This window comes from Chinchilla lanigera, unplaced genomic scaffold (assembly GCF_000276665.1).
Source record: "Chinchilla lanigera isolate Chin_1 unplaced genomic scaffold, ChiLan1.0 scaffold00041, whole genome shotgun sequence".
NCBI lineage: Eukaryota > Metazoa > Chordata > Mammalia > Rodentia > Chinchillidae > Chinchilla > Chinchilla lanigera.
This window is the reverse complement of record NW_004955442.1, coordinates 10293138-10307564: the sequence shown is the minus strand read 5'-3', so window position 1 is coordinate 10307564 and position 14427 is coordinate 10293138.

Below are 14427 nucleotides of genomic sequence, written 5' to 3'. Positions count from 1 at the left end.
ACCCAAATTCATTAGAGAAAGTAATTATAGTGTAGTTACTAAAATTTGGGATTCAGCTGGGCATGGTGGCACATGCCTATTAACCCAGCACTCAGGAGGCTGAGGCAGGAAAATCACCATGAGTTCAAGGCTAGGCTGGGCTACATAGTGAGAGCAAGGCTAACCCGAACTACATAGTGAGACCCTGTCTTGAAGGAAAGAAAGAAAGATGAAACAAAGAAAGAAAGAAAGAAAGAAAAGAGAAGAAAAGAAAAAAGAAAAGAAATTTGGGGTTCAAATCTCTGTGTATTTAAATTTCATCCTTTCCAGTCTTCAGCTCCATAAACCCACTTCCCAAAATAATCATCATGGATATATCTATTGCGGATGCCAAGATACCCCAGAAAGAAGTCAGGAGACTTCACAGGGGAGATCCGGGAGCTGTCTCCAAGAAGCACATTTTGACTCAGTTTATCAGTGATGACCCAAATCATGAACTTCAAGTTTTCTAGCTTTCAAAACAAAAAGCACCTCCAGAAATTTCTACAATGTGTAGAAATAAAACACAGATTCTCAGTGTTTCACTCTTGAACATGTGAAGATGTCTTGAGGGTAAATCTCCAACTATAGGCAAGAAAGAAATTAGCATAGATGACCTAAATCAATCAACTGCAATAAGAGAAGAAACTATGTTGAGTTCACCTGCAGGTACTTGAGAATTCAATCCACTTTGCCCTAATGTAACAGTCAAGCCTCATAGTGAAGAAGATAAAACATTGGTCCTTTCCTTTACACGATACAATTTTGGGTTGTCTGTATATTCACACATTATGGAAGAGGTAAAGGGTAGAGGTATCACATTGGGATGAGTTGAATCCATGGTACCTGTTGCATACCCAGGTGGAGATGCCCAACTTGCAAGTGGATAGACACAGGTTACTCAGAGGGATTCAAGTTCATGGGAGTTTAAGAGAGAATCCAGGCCTGGTATGTTGGCACATGCCTATAATCATAGCACTCTGGGAGGCTGAGACAGGATTACAATTTCAAACCCAACTTGGGCAATATAGCAGCCTAGCAAAACCTTGTCTCAAAATTTTAAAAAATTAAATAATAATAATAACATAATAATGGGCTTGGGATGTAGCTCAATACAAAGGAAAACCCTGGGTTCAAGCCCCAGTATCAATCAATCAAGCCAGAAGAGAACCTACAACATCACATTAAGATGCATGTAAAAGGAAATCAGTGAAGAAATTTAGAAGAGAGTGAAGAGATCAACCAGGAGGAATGAGAAGCCTAACCAGTGGCACCTTGTGTCAAGCAAACCAGAAGTGCAGAGAAAGTAAAGAAGGAAAGTCTGGGCAACCCTAGAGCATCTGCACCCTTCTGTATCTTACTTTGTGTTCTTTATCTGTTCCCTATTAGTGCAAGTTGGGGACAGGAGGAGGAAATAAAATCAGCATTGCATGAAAGGCATGTTCATTTGGGTAGCAGGAAATTAAATCTGTCTGGAAGGAGGGACAGTTTCACGAGTACTGGTTAATGCAGCTAAACTAGTATGCACATGTGTTGTAATTAAAGTCCAAGTTCAGCATTTGAATAAAAATCCATTTTCTTTTTCAAAGGCAGGGAAAGAAAGAAAAACATCCTCTTGGCTTTGCCATAGGCAGCAGCCCTTTGCTCCTAGTCCTTTTCTTTTCCCTTCAGAGAAGAAGCCTGGGAAATTGGATTTTGAGTGCTGAGGACACAGTTCAAAAGTTTCCAAACCTGGCATGCCCACTTTGCTGGAGAAGAATAATGGGGTCGGATTGCTGCGACTGCTTGAGGAGTCTCACTCTATTGAATTGAATCAACTTTAGACAACTGGATTTTAGCTGTGACTTGAGAGCAGAATGCTGCAAATGCGCGGCTCGCTGAACTTCTCAGCCTCTGCACTCCTGCCCCATTTCCATAGAAGCCCTTTAAGCCTGGGGCTCAGACCTCCCCTGCCTTTTTCCAGATGAGAGTGCATTTTAATAATGGTGCAACTCCTGTGCTTGTGTTTCTGGCCCACAGACCTGCCTGGGCTCCAGGGCCACCTTTGGTCACATTCATTTTTTTAAAGTAAAAAAGAAAAATAAAAAAGAAAGAAGCAAGTAACTAGCATTCAAGTGCATTCTCTTGGAAGTGGGTGCAATCAATGCTGGTGTTCGGGACCAGGCAGGGTGTCAGGCCATCCACTGGGGGCCTACAGGCTTAGCGCAATGGGAAAATTCTGAGAAAATGAAACCAGAGGTTCCTTAAGCTGTATTCAGAACATATTGGCTTTTTTTGTTACTGTTTTTCATTTGTTTGTTTTGACTTTTAATAACAAAACAAAAAATAATTTATTTGGATTTTCCCCATTCAAATATTTTTAGGAACCACCTGCAGGAAGATTGATTTATGTGCTCTTTAGGGTTGAAAACAATACAAACTGAGAGTCTTAGAGAGGTATTAGCTATGGTCCCTTTGGAGTTTATTTATTTAAGAATTAACTACCATAGGTGGGGAGGGAGTTCTGTTGAACTCTGAGAAGAAAAAGCATAAGTGAGCTTGAGGTTGTAGAAAATGTTGCTGCTGAAGACATTTGCAGGTCTCTTTCTTTTTCTGTCTCTGTCTCTGTCTCTTTTTCTCTCTCTCTCTGTCTCTTCCCCTCATTACTTTTTGTTCTCACATAGGAAGAATCCAAGGCTAGCATCACTTTTGCAAATATTTGTTGATTTTCTAACCTAGTTTTAGTACTTAAATAATCCATAAAAAATTGATATAGTCAAGATATAACATGATGATTTGATACATGTATACACTGTGTACGGATTACCACAATTAAACTATTTAACATCCATTCCACCCACCATTGCTACTTGCATCATACACAAGTGCAAGTGTGATTAGGATACTTACAATCTGCCCTCTTGGCAAATTTCAGGTAAGCAATGCAGTGTAGTTAACTGTAGACATCATGTGTACACAGATCTTCAGAGCTATCTTATAGCTGAAAGTTCGTACCAATACCTCCTCATTTCCCTACCAGCCCCCTGAAAGCACTATTCTACTCTTTGCCTCTATGAGTTCAATTTTTTTAGACTCTCCATACGTGTGAGATTATGCAGCATTTCTCCTTCAGGGTCTGGCTTATTTTACTTGGCATAGCATCCTCCAGATGCACCTATGTTGTCATAAATGGTAAATCTTCTTTCTTTTTAATTTTTCCCTTTCCTTCCCTTCCCTCCCTTCTTCCTTTCTGTTGCCTTGGGGACAAAATCCATGTGCTCTACCACTGAGCTACATCAATACCCCAATACCTATTTGTTGAATTTATTGAGGTTGCTTTGGAAATGCATCAGTGCAGAACCAGAGAAAATAGAAAAGAACTTTCCTGAAATAGAGCACACTTGCTCTGTGACAGCAAAGTATAGACAAGCAGTGCATGTTTTCATGTATGGAGGAATTCTCTCCAGAAGTGGACTGTGTGAGTGGGTCAGGAAGTGAAGAGAAAGGAGCATAAGGTAGTGAGACGGAGTGAGACAGCTACTGCAGACACTCAGGCTAGAGCCAGAAGTTTGAGACCAGCCTGAGCAAAAAAAAAAAAAAAAAAAAAAAGAGAACAAACAGCTACTTTGTGAAAGTTCTAATAGCAGTATCAGGGCTATGACTGAACCGGGTCTTACCAGCTCAAGTGTTTGAGCTGATTATTAAACATTCAGAAATTCTGTATTTTGTGAGCCACTCTCATACTGGTAGCTGACATCTGAAGAGCTGTTTAACCTCATTAAGTTGTTGTAAATATTAAATAAGAAAATACATACACACAAAAAAAATCTCTCAGCACATTGATGGGCTGAGGCAGGAGAATCACAAGTTTGAGCCCAGCCTGAGAGATTTTGCCATTGAAGAGAGCCTGGCTCTATGTAAACAAACAAGTAAACAAACAAATAAACAAATAAATAAGTGGCTAGGGATACACCCCTGTGCAAAGGCCCTGGGCTCAATCTCCAAACCACAAAGTTAACAAATAAAAAGATTACACATGAAAGCACTTAGACTGCCTGGCATAATGGAAGCACTCCCAAAATATTATTGGATATTTATACAAAAATATCAAGCCCCAGAAGAGGCCACACATCATCCAGTGCACTGAGGAGAAAGCGATAAGAAAACAAAGACCCTGTGTGTAAGAACTATATACCCCAAGGGCATGAAACACTCACACATGCACCTATAATACATCAGGCGGTGGTAAGTTTTCTGAGGAAAAATGAGGGTGATTGGAATAGAGGAATACTGAGTCCTGTTTTTCAGCGTGTCTGGAAAGCCTCCGTGATAAAATGACCCTTGCAATGGGACTCCATCCGCCTGTAGTGCTAGCACTGAAGCAGACTGAAAGGGAGCCTTGAAAGAAAGAGTCAGAGGATTTACCCTAAGGCGTGTGGTGTGAGGACAGAAGCCCTTCAGGACAGGGACATTCTGCTTTCTTTAGTCTTAAGATTGAATCACTGTGTTTCTATTGGCTCCTTCTTTTTAAAAAGCTGAACAATATTCCATTCTGTATCCTTTCATCCGTGGATGGACATGTTGGTGGTTCCTATATCTTAGTCATTAGGAACAGTGTTGGAATGAACATGGAGTGCAGATATTCCTTTGAGACACCGGTTTCAGGTGCTTTGTATATGCACCTGCTATGGTTTGAATGTGTTCCCCAAAGGTGATGTATTGAAAACTTAATCTCCACCACAATAGTGCTGGGAGGCAGGTTGTAAAAGGGGTGATTGCGTCTTGAGGACACTGCCCTCCTGACTGGATAGATGTCATTACCCGAGAAGGTAACTTCAAGAGGGGCCTTGTTGTTAAAGCAAGTTCATCCCCCTCTTTGCCTTCTGCTACGAGAGGCCATAGCACAAAGACCCTCACCAGGTGTAAGCTCTGCAACCCTGCACACCCTAGCTTCCAGAACTTTCAGAAATAAATCTTGTTGTTAATAATTTATTCAGTCTCAGGAATGCTTTTATGGCACCATAAAATAGATTAACATCTAAAAATGGAATTGCTGGATCTCCTATGAGTTGTATTTTTTTTTAATTTTTAAAGGGTCCTCTGTACCATAGAGGCTACACCAGTTTACATAGAGGCTACACCAGTTTACCCAATAATATACTGGGTTCCCTTTCCCTCTATGGTTGCCCCAAAACTTGTTGTTGCATGTCCTTTTGATAACAGCCACATAATAGGTGTGAGGTGGTAAGTCACTGTGGTTTTCATATGCATTTTCCTGGTGACTAGTGATGGTGGAACATCTTTTTATATATCTATTGGCCCCTTGTCTTCTTGGGAAAATGTATATTCAGGTCTGTCACCTTGTACTTTCCCTTCGCAGTACTCATGGCAGTCTACTACCACATATCTGTGATTATTTGCTTTCATCCATCTTAAAGGCATCTGAGAGCCATGCTAATCCTTGTTTTGATCACCAATATATGCCCATTATATGTCCAGTGCCCGCTATAGGCCTAAATCATAGTAGGCATCTGTGATGTATAAATTCATTATCTGTTCCCTTGGGCAAGTTGAGTTACCTCTCAAATCTCCAATCTATAAAGTGGATATAATGCTGCTTATCTTGCAGGTGGATCTGATGAAGATAACAATGAAAGTACCATGCAGGTTTAAGGTGCACTTATTTAAAAAGACTTTCCTGTACTCCTTTATATTATTTGTCGCAGTTCTGTTTATTCACTAAAGAAGTGACTGCTTGATATATGGAAAAACAGAGAAAGGCAGAGAGGAGACAAAAGCTCATGATTATATTTCCTGACTCAGAGATAATCACTGATTTCTTTTAAGCCACTGACTTTGTAATAGTTTGTTATAGCAGCTATAGGAAACTAATACAACCCTCTTTGGTCATATTTTTCTCTGCTAACTTCAAAAATTATAGAAAAGGTGCCCAGTGGAGAAAGAACATGTCATTTACATAATTTCTTAGAGAATTGCCAAGGTAATTTGACATTAAAGACCAATTTGACTTTCTCTTTCCCCAGTCATTGCATTGGTGGAAGTGGGAAAAGGTGACGAGTTGTTATTTTCTTCACATCAAAGTATTCCATTTCTTGGGTAGCAGTCAGCAAGAGCTATGGAATGTAATTAAAGGTGACAGGTTTTTCCTCCTGAAAGAATTACTATCTTATCTGATAGCTGCTCCTAGGCACAGCATCCACTCCAGCCCTCCCTGCCCCCACTCTCAGCTTCCCTTTATCAGAGTTCTGGGCTCAGTAGACATACCAAAAAATTAAGACTCCTTTTGATCTTTCTCTCTTTTTCTAAATAAAGGTTTTCTTTGTTCCCTGAACAGAGAGAGACTAGAAGGGGGGAGTAGGGGGGAGAGAGAGTTGGAGGGAGGGAGGGGAGAGAGGCGGAGAGAGACAGAATAGATTTTTCAGCAATATTTTGCAGCTTATGATGTCAGGAACCATTACCGGAAAGTGCAAAGATTTGGTCCTTGCTAAAATCTGTCATTTCTCTTAGAAATACTGTGCTCCAAGTGGCCTCTTGCTTCTGCTTTCTTTCATGGCTAGAACTTCTCACCTAGACCTCAGCAAGTGACATAGGCTGCAAGCCCTTCACAGGAAAAGACAAACACAGCTTAAACCTGGCAAGGTAAAAGAAAAGAAAAGGAAGATTTTGGGAAAAGAGCTAGAACAAGGCCCTAAATTTTGGCATGTCTAACTTCAGAGTCCTCAATCACTGAGGATCATTGTTATAAGAAGGAAGAACTGCCTTCGGTTCTTGGTTTGTTCTATCTTTTATTTGGTTTGTCTTCTAGTTGAACAAAGGGAAAGAACAATGAATGACGTTCTTTTCGAATACAGAAATGGAATTTAGAGTAAAGATGTTGGAAGAGCCAGTGTCTGGCCAAGCTCTGATGAATTCTGAACTCTGGCATGAAATTGAACATGAGTAGAGTTAAACCAATATAAGATATAACTCTGTGGTTATAAGTCAACTTTCTGCCCAGAGAAATATACCCTTTATCCATGACACATCAAATAAATTAGAGCATACCATGTTGTTTCAGATTCCAAGCATCCTTTTGAGCAGACGATTAGGGTGTGGGAAACCAGCTAAGCAAATAGGCATGACCTGTCAGTCATAGAGATTCAGGAAATGCACAGAAAAGCAGTTCTCAATGCTCTGCACCTGGGACCAATCAGGGAATGCTGTCTTCTGCTTCTTACCAGAAATCAGGTTTGTGATAGGGCAGCCTAGCTCTCACATCACCCTGAGGAATGGAGGATACAAAAGGCAGCTGCCCTTAAACTCTTGGCCATTGTGTTCCCTTTGTCATAGTGCTCCACTCTTACTTTGAGGAGTTCACTTCTTTTCCTACTTCTAATTGGCCCACAACTGCCCTGTAGAGCATTCTTCCCTCAATAAATGTAAAACCTCATTACTTTTGTACTTATTCTGTTCATTTCTCTGCTCAGGACAAAAAAGAACCTAGAAAATTCCTCTATAAGGAGTCCACGGCACCCTAGAACCTTGTATCACTTTCACTGGAACAGGGAGCAAAAGTCAAAACTGGCCAGGGAAATTTTAATCACTGTGTTCTCTGCCCTGTAGGAGTACATGATATTCTTACTACTTTCAGAGAGAATGCAGTCTTCTCTATGTCAGAGCATCTCCAAACTCTGTTGCTGGTGACACAATCATGACATAGTCAGGAACCACAATGGGGAGGAGGACAGGCAAAACCCTGGACCCTTACCTGTTACTCATTAAAAGTATGGTTTGCGTTTTCTTCTGGGACAGTCAAGAACTTTATAGCCAATTTTGCTATGAATGATGCTTCTTCACTTGGGGCCAACAAATGCCCAGTAGGTAAATAAAAGCACAATAAATCTGGACCTTTATTTTCTATTCTTTTTACTGTAAATCTTGAGTCAGTCTATTCTAGGCTCTATACATGGATATGCTGAGCATTTAGGGAGTGTCTGTCTAGGAGATGGCCGGACAGAATTGATTAGCCCTGAATTTACATGCTCTCTTCCATCTTGGAGAGGAGGACATCAACACAAGGGGCCCTTAATAGTCTCCAGCCTTTGTCCTAAACTTGTGATTACCTGTATTCGAAGAAGAGCAGAATGCCACAGGACTGAGACCACCACAGAAACAGCCCTTTCCTGGAAAGAGAACCATCCCTCAGCCATAAAGATTCCAGAACTGCAGTAAAATCTTGGTTTGTGAGCATAATTGGTTCTGGAAACATGCTTGTAATCCAAAGCAGTTGTATGGGAGAGTGAATTTCCCCTTAAGAAATAATGGAAACTCATATGATTCATTCCACAACCCCAAAATAGCAATATAAAAATGATTACAATACTGTAACATAATATAAAATAATAAAGAAAATATAAAGAAAAGTAAACAAATTAACCTGCATTTTACCTTGAAAATCTTCTGGGCTGGTGTGAGGGAGACAAGAGAGAGGAGGGCTGTTTTATAGGACTGCTCTCACTATCAGTAATGGAATCACTGCTATCTAGTGGCTTGATGGAATCTTTATCTTCTCATGCAACTTCAACAAGGAACCCGTTCATTGACACTTGCTTTTGAAGATTTCACAGAAATGTGACATTGCAGTGTGGTTAAAGAGACAAAACTTGCACTATTGCAGCCTTATTCAGGTGGTAAAGGAATTTAACCACCATCATGCTGATCAGAGCAGATATCTCATTAAATCCCTTTCCCCTGCTATGTTTTAACACCTGTTGCTCAAGATGTATTGTCTTGAGTTGATACAGCTACATCCTATAATTCCTAGACATTGTTCAGCCCTGCTCTTGACAACCCAAGTCCTGTATGTCCTCAAAGCCTGTCTCGAGTGGATAACCACAACTCCTTTGTACTGAACTCTTCCCCCAAAAGTCCCATTGTGAATTTTCCTTCTACCATTCCACTTTTTTTTTTTGTACCAGAAATCGAACTCAGGACCTTGTGCTTGCCAGGCAGGCACTTATGCCCCTGAGCTATCTCCCCAGCCCACCCCACTTTTTTAACGGCCATAACCCTCTAAAGACCTTAAAGCCTGTACAAGAGTTATCTGGTCAGATCTCTAGTGCCAGAGAAATCCCTCTCAGGTTTGCTTTGAAGTAAACTTGTCCTGTTGAGCTCATACCCATGCTTCTTTCCCTTTTTGTCCTAACAGGTGGTGCTTTTCTATAAAGTTTTGCAGTTTCCCACGTTTTACACATTTCCCTAATCTCATCTGAAGTGAGAGATGCCTTCCCCTCTTCTTCTTCCTCCTTTGCACATATCTTTTCTATAACTTCTTGCTGTTGTGAGAGGATCACCCACAATCCCACAGTGAGAGAGAGAGAGAGAGTAACCATTTCCTTACATGATCATGTGATGTTTGGGATAATGTACTACTTGTACTGCAAAGTTGAAATTTATTAGAAATGTCTGCTCATCGTGTAGGACATACTCAGAACAAGTATCTTGCAATGCAAGATTCTACTCCATTATGACACCAGGACTGACATAAAACCAACAGGGCACCATAGCACCAGCTCATCTTTAAAAGTTGTCTTCCAGCCTTTGCGGGCGGGCCATCGTGAGCCCATGTATTAGAGTGTGCACCCTACTTATCCTTTCTAACCTTCCAACTGAAGCTTTTTTTCCAGTAAATTTGTGCTTTAGTTTTAATTTCCGTTTTTTTCTGAAGCAAGGGCACATGCAAGGTAGCAACACTAGTATTCTGGGGCAGCAAAATTAAGAGACAACCAATTCTCTGACTGAAAGCCACATTCCAAGTCTTTTTAGTGAGAAATCTTTTTAAAAATTATACCTGGTACATATTTATGAAACTTTCTGCATCACCTCTATTCTCTATTCAACTCTCCTAACTATAAACAAAAGTAGGAAGGGTTTTCCCACCTCCCCAGTCAGCCAGGGTGAGGCAGAATTTCCACTCTTTTCTCTAGTCAGACTCACTTTTTTCTCTGCTAAGACCCATCCACCAAAATTTCATCTCCTAGTCTCCTGAGCTGTCTAAAAAACATGGCAAATACAAAACAGACAAAAGCTTTGATTCTAAATTTTATTCACTTGATACTAAGGAACATAAGCTTCACCTTTTTTCCATCTATACCCTTATTTATAGGTTTTAGAAAGTCTCAGCCTGAAGGTATTTTTTGGTTGTTTTTTCTTTTCTTGCTTTCTTTTCTTCTTCTTCTTTTTTTTTTTTTTTTTTTTGGCCATCCTAATTCAATTAGTAGGCAATTTTAAGAACAAAGGAAAGCCATTATACAAATATAGGGCCATTGAAAGTCAGAAATTGGGGTCAGGAAGTAGAGGATGGAAAGAATAAAGATTGGGAGAATTTTTCTACCAAGCCAGAGTTCATTCCTATTTTATTGTAATATTAATTTTCTGAATGATTATTGATATTCAAAGTCAACCTACTGGATCGCCCGTCTTATCTCCCACATTCCAGCTGTCCTGAGCAATAAATGTCCTTACAGAACACCTCTGTTTCTGTTTGCAGAATCTAACCCAGGGGCTGGCAAGTACTTTCTGTAAAGGGGCAGAGAGAGTACTTTTAGGCTTGTGAGTTACATGATTTTTGTAATAATTCTTCAACTCCACAGCATAACTCCAAAACAGGCCCATCAATGAAGAGGTATTCATAAACTTTCATTTACATATACTGGCATTTGAATTTTATGAAATGTTCACGTGAACAACATATTCCAATTGTGTTTTTAACTATTCTTAGGCTATGGGCAAAATAAATGCAAGCAGTGGGTGGAGCTTGCTGACCCCTGTTTTGAATCCCTGCTGTACTAAGTGAATGCCTGAGTGAGCTACACAGCATCTCCTGGAAAAAGCATTATCTTCGATCTACTTAGACCTTCACGATCTGTTTCCACCTTTAATCAAGGTCCCCCAAGTGCACTTAAAGACTGAGCTTCAAGGATACCCAGGAATATTTCCCAGTGTGACCCTACTGAAGAGGAGCCTTGTTCAAAATGCAAAACCCAAATCCCTCCCAGAAATTCAGACAGAGTATTCTAGGGTAGGACCAGGAAAAAAAAAAAAAAATATATATATATATATATATGTATATATATATATATATATATTTTTTTTTCTTTTAATAAACTTCAGTTTGTTCTTGCCATTTAGTGTCACGCACTCGGGTGCTTTTCCTGAACAGTAATCAAATAAATCATCAATCAAATCTTTTCTTTGAAGTAAAAAGATTTATTCAAAGCGAATTCCAAGACTATGAAAGGACCCATGTGTCTCAAATCACCATCTCATCACAGATAGGTGTCTCAGTTACCTTCTCGTCGCTGAGGCATGATACCCAACATCTGCAACTCGGAAAGGTTTATTTTGACTCACAGTTTGTAGAGGTTTCAGTCAGCTAGTTCCAAGGTGGTATATATAACACAGCAGAGGGCATGGCAGGGGAGAACAGTTCATGACATGGCAGCAGGTAGCAGAAAGTGACCAAGGGAAGGGAGGAGGGAGGAGACAGATCCTTCCAGGACATGCTCCCCAGTGAGTATCTCCTCCCACAAGGCTCCAATTCTCGATATTACATTTAGCCATAAAACCATCAGTGAACTAATCCAGTGAAGAGTACCATGGCTTCATGATCTAATCATCTCCCTAAAACTCCAGCTATGAGCACATGAGGCTTTGTGGGGATATCTAGATATAAACAGTAACAACAGGTATGTTAGTTCTTTCGTAGCAAGGAACAGAGGAGATGGGGAATACAAGGAGACAAGAGATAGGTTCAGGCTTGCTTCATCCCTTCCTGGACCCAGATGTCTTCCTCCTTTGCCTAAGGAAATGAAACTGAACTTTGACTTCCCGGTATCAGCATCTGTATATTCCAGCCATTCATCAAGGCTGAAGAGAGGTGAAGATGCCCGTTTATGCCCTAGACCTGAGGGAGTTTGGAAAAACTTCTTGTCTCTAGAAGAATAGGATTGCACCTTGGTAAAGCTCTCTGGAGAAGCCAGTCCATGCGAGCCTTTTCCTCTCTTGATAACCTGCACAGACTCAGGAAAGCAAAGGTGTTTCACTGAACACGTGGCTTTGTAGAAAGAGAACGAGTGGAGAGAAGTTTTCCTGATTTGTTCACTTTTGTCCAGACAGGGTTCCTGCCGGAAACTGTGGCTGCCTGAGCTAATCTGTAATCCCTCCTGCTCACTGAGTACTTCCTACTCCCTCCCTGCCTACCCTTTCCTCATCACTACCTGCAGGGAATTCAGAACAGATCATCTCAAGACTTGGTAAAAATGGGCCAGCATCACTGGACTCCAAATAAATGTAACTAGGACCCCAGGGAGGAAAAAAATGTAGAAAAAAATGAAAAGAATGAGAAAGGGAGGGGGAAACTCAAGGAGAATGGCCTCACCCTTGCTTTCAAACAGCTTCTAACAATGCAGCACATCTGGTTCTCTTAAGCACCAATACCAGGTGTAAGACATCCTATGAACAATCACCCCTGGCTGATGGAATGGAAGATGGCACATTATCAAGAATAAATGAAACAAAATATTCCAATTACAAGCTCATCCCACTTCTCTCTGTCTCATGCCAAGTGTTTGTCTCAATCCTTCAAGCTAAAATTACCCTCACATTAGAAAGGGACTGACTGCTGGGTGGGCAAACACAGTGGCTTCCACTTAGAAAAAGATTTTTGACGTTATTTCCATTGCAGTGCTTGTGTTTAGAAAAAGAAGCAGCTGCATGGAGTAGCTTGTGTCCACCAGCATTTGCTATGCTGTGGGGCGGATTCCAGACTCCACTGAAAAGGAGAGATTTGGAGGACATTAACATGCACATGAAGCTGTTTTAAAAGTAATATGGATATTGCAATATTATTTTATTTATTGGAGATCAAAAGTTCCCATGGCCTAATTAGAAAGCTGGTTAAATAAATTATGATATATCAATAAAAGAGACTAGGCAACCAAAATAAAATCATGTTTTAAAATATTGAATAGCATGGGGAAAATGGCCACAGTAAAACAAAAGTAATAGCCCTATCATTAAAAAGAATAGCCATCACTGATTGGGTCCTAATCTCGTGCCAGTCATTCTATCAAGCACTATATATGCATCACAACACACTATTCACCACAGCCCTGGGAGGTAAGGGCAATCTCCCTAACCTTTAGGTTAAGTAACTGGCCAAGATCAAACACCCAGCAGGTGGTAGAACTAGGAATCAAATTCAAGTCTGATTTCAGAATCAAGACTTTTGATCCCAAAGCTATAGTTGCTATTTTACTTTTGATAAATTTAAAACAACAGAAAAAAATGGGAACAGTTGGTGGTATGGTTTAAGATGGTATCTTTGTTTCTGCTTTTTCCTTAGTTTTCTATATTTTGTACCTTCCCTCCTATATCTATATTCTAAAGTAGACATGTAAATCTTTCCTAAACAGAAACAGAATCAGAAATAACAATCTTGGTTAAAAATGTTTAATTTCTTTTACTTTATATTTTCAATCTTTACTTCCAACTTGTGACTTCAGTCACATCAATTTGAAAGGTAGAAAAATAACTGATGTATCTAAAAATACATGTGAACAATTCTCCTAACTTTAACTACTATCATCTTCAAAGATGACAGTCAATAGCACTTGTTCACAAGGATGCGGCAGTAGAAAGGACAGACTTGGAGACCCACCTACCCCTGGGCACACTTGGAACACACTAGTTACATTCACAATGGCAGTTAATGTTTCAGCCTGGTATCTTGATCACTGTTTGCATGGTTGGGACAAAATAGCTGGCACCCACGACTTAAGGGAGGAGAGGTTTATCTTGGCTCATGTTTCATTGCACAGTAGAAAGGACCAAGGCAAGACTTCATAGCAGAGGGGCATAGCAGAGAAGAAGCTGCTCATGCCATGGCAGCCTGGAAGCAAAGTACAAAGAGAGGAACTGGGAAGGGAGATACACCCCACCAGGTCATGCCTCTCAAAACCTGTTCCTTATGACCAAGCTCAACTTCCCAACACCAAGCCAACTGTAGTGTTCCCATAATCCAATCATCTTTCACAAGCCCTGCTTTTGAGCACCTGGACTTTGAGGGGACATCCAGATGAAAACCGTACTGCCCAGGACATTTAAGGGAAGAATGAAAAGGTGACATGGGAGATAATGATACCTCTTAGATCACCAGTCATAAGGTTCGCAGCCGCATTCCTACAAAACAAAATAAAACCTAATAGATGAACAAGTAAGAAGCATGACAAATTTGCTTAAGAAAGTTTAAAATGACATTGGAACCTTCAGGAATGCAGGCTCCAAAACCCCAGAACAAATGGTTTATTTTTACCCTTAGATTCCATGAAGAGTGGAGCGCCACATAGAAACAGGAGTGGACACAGGGTG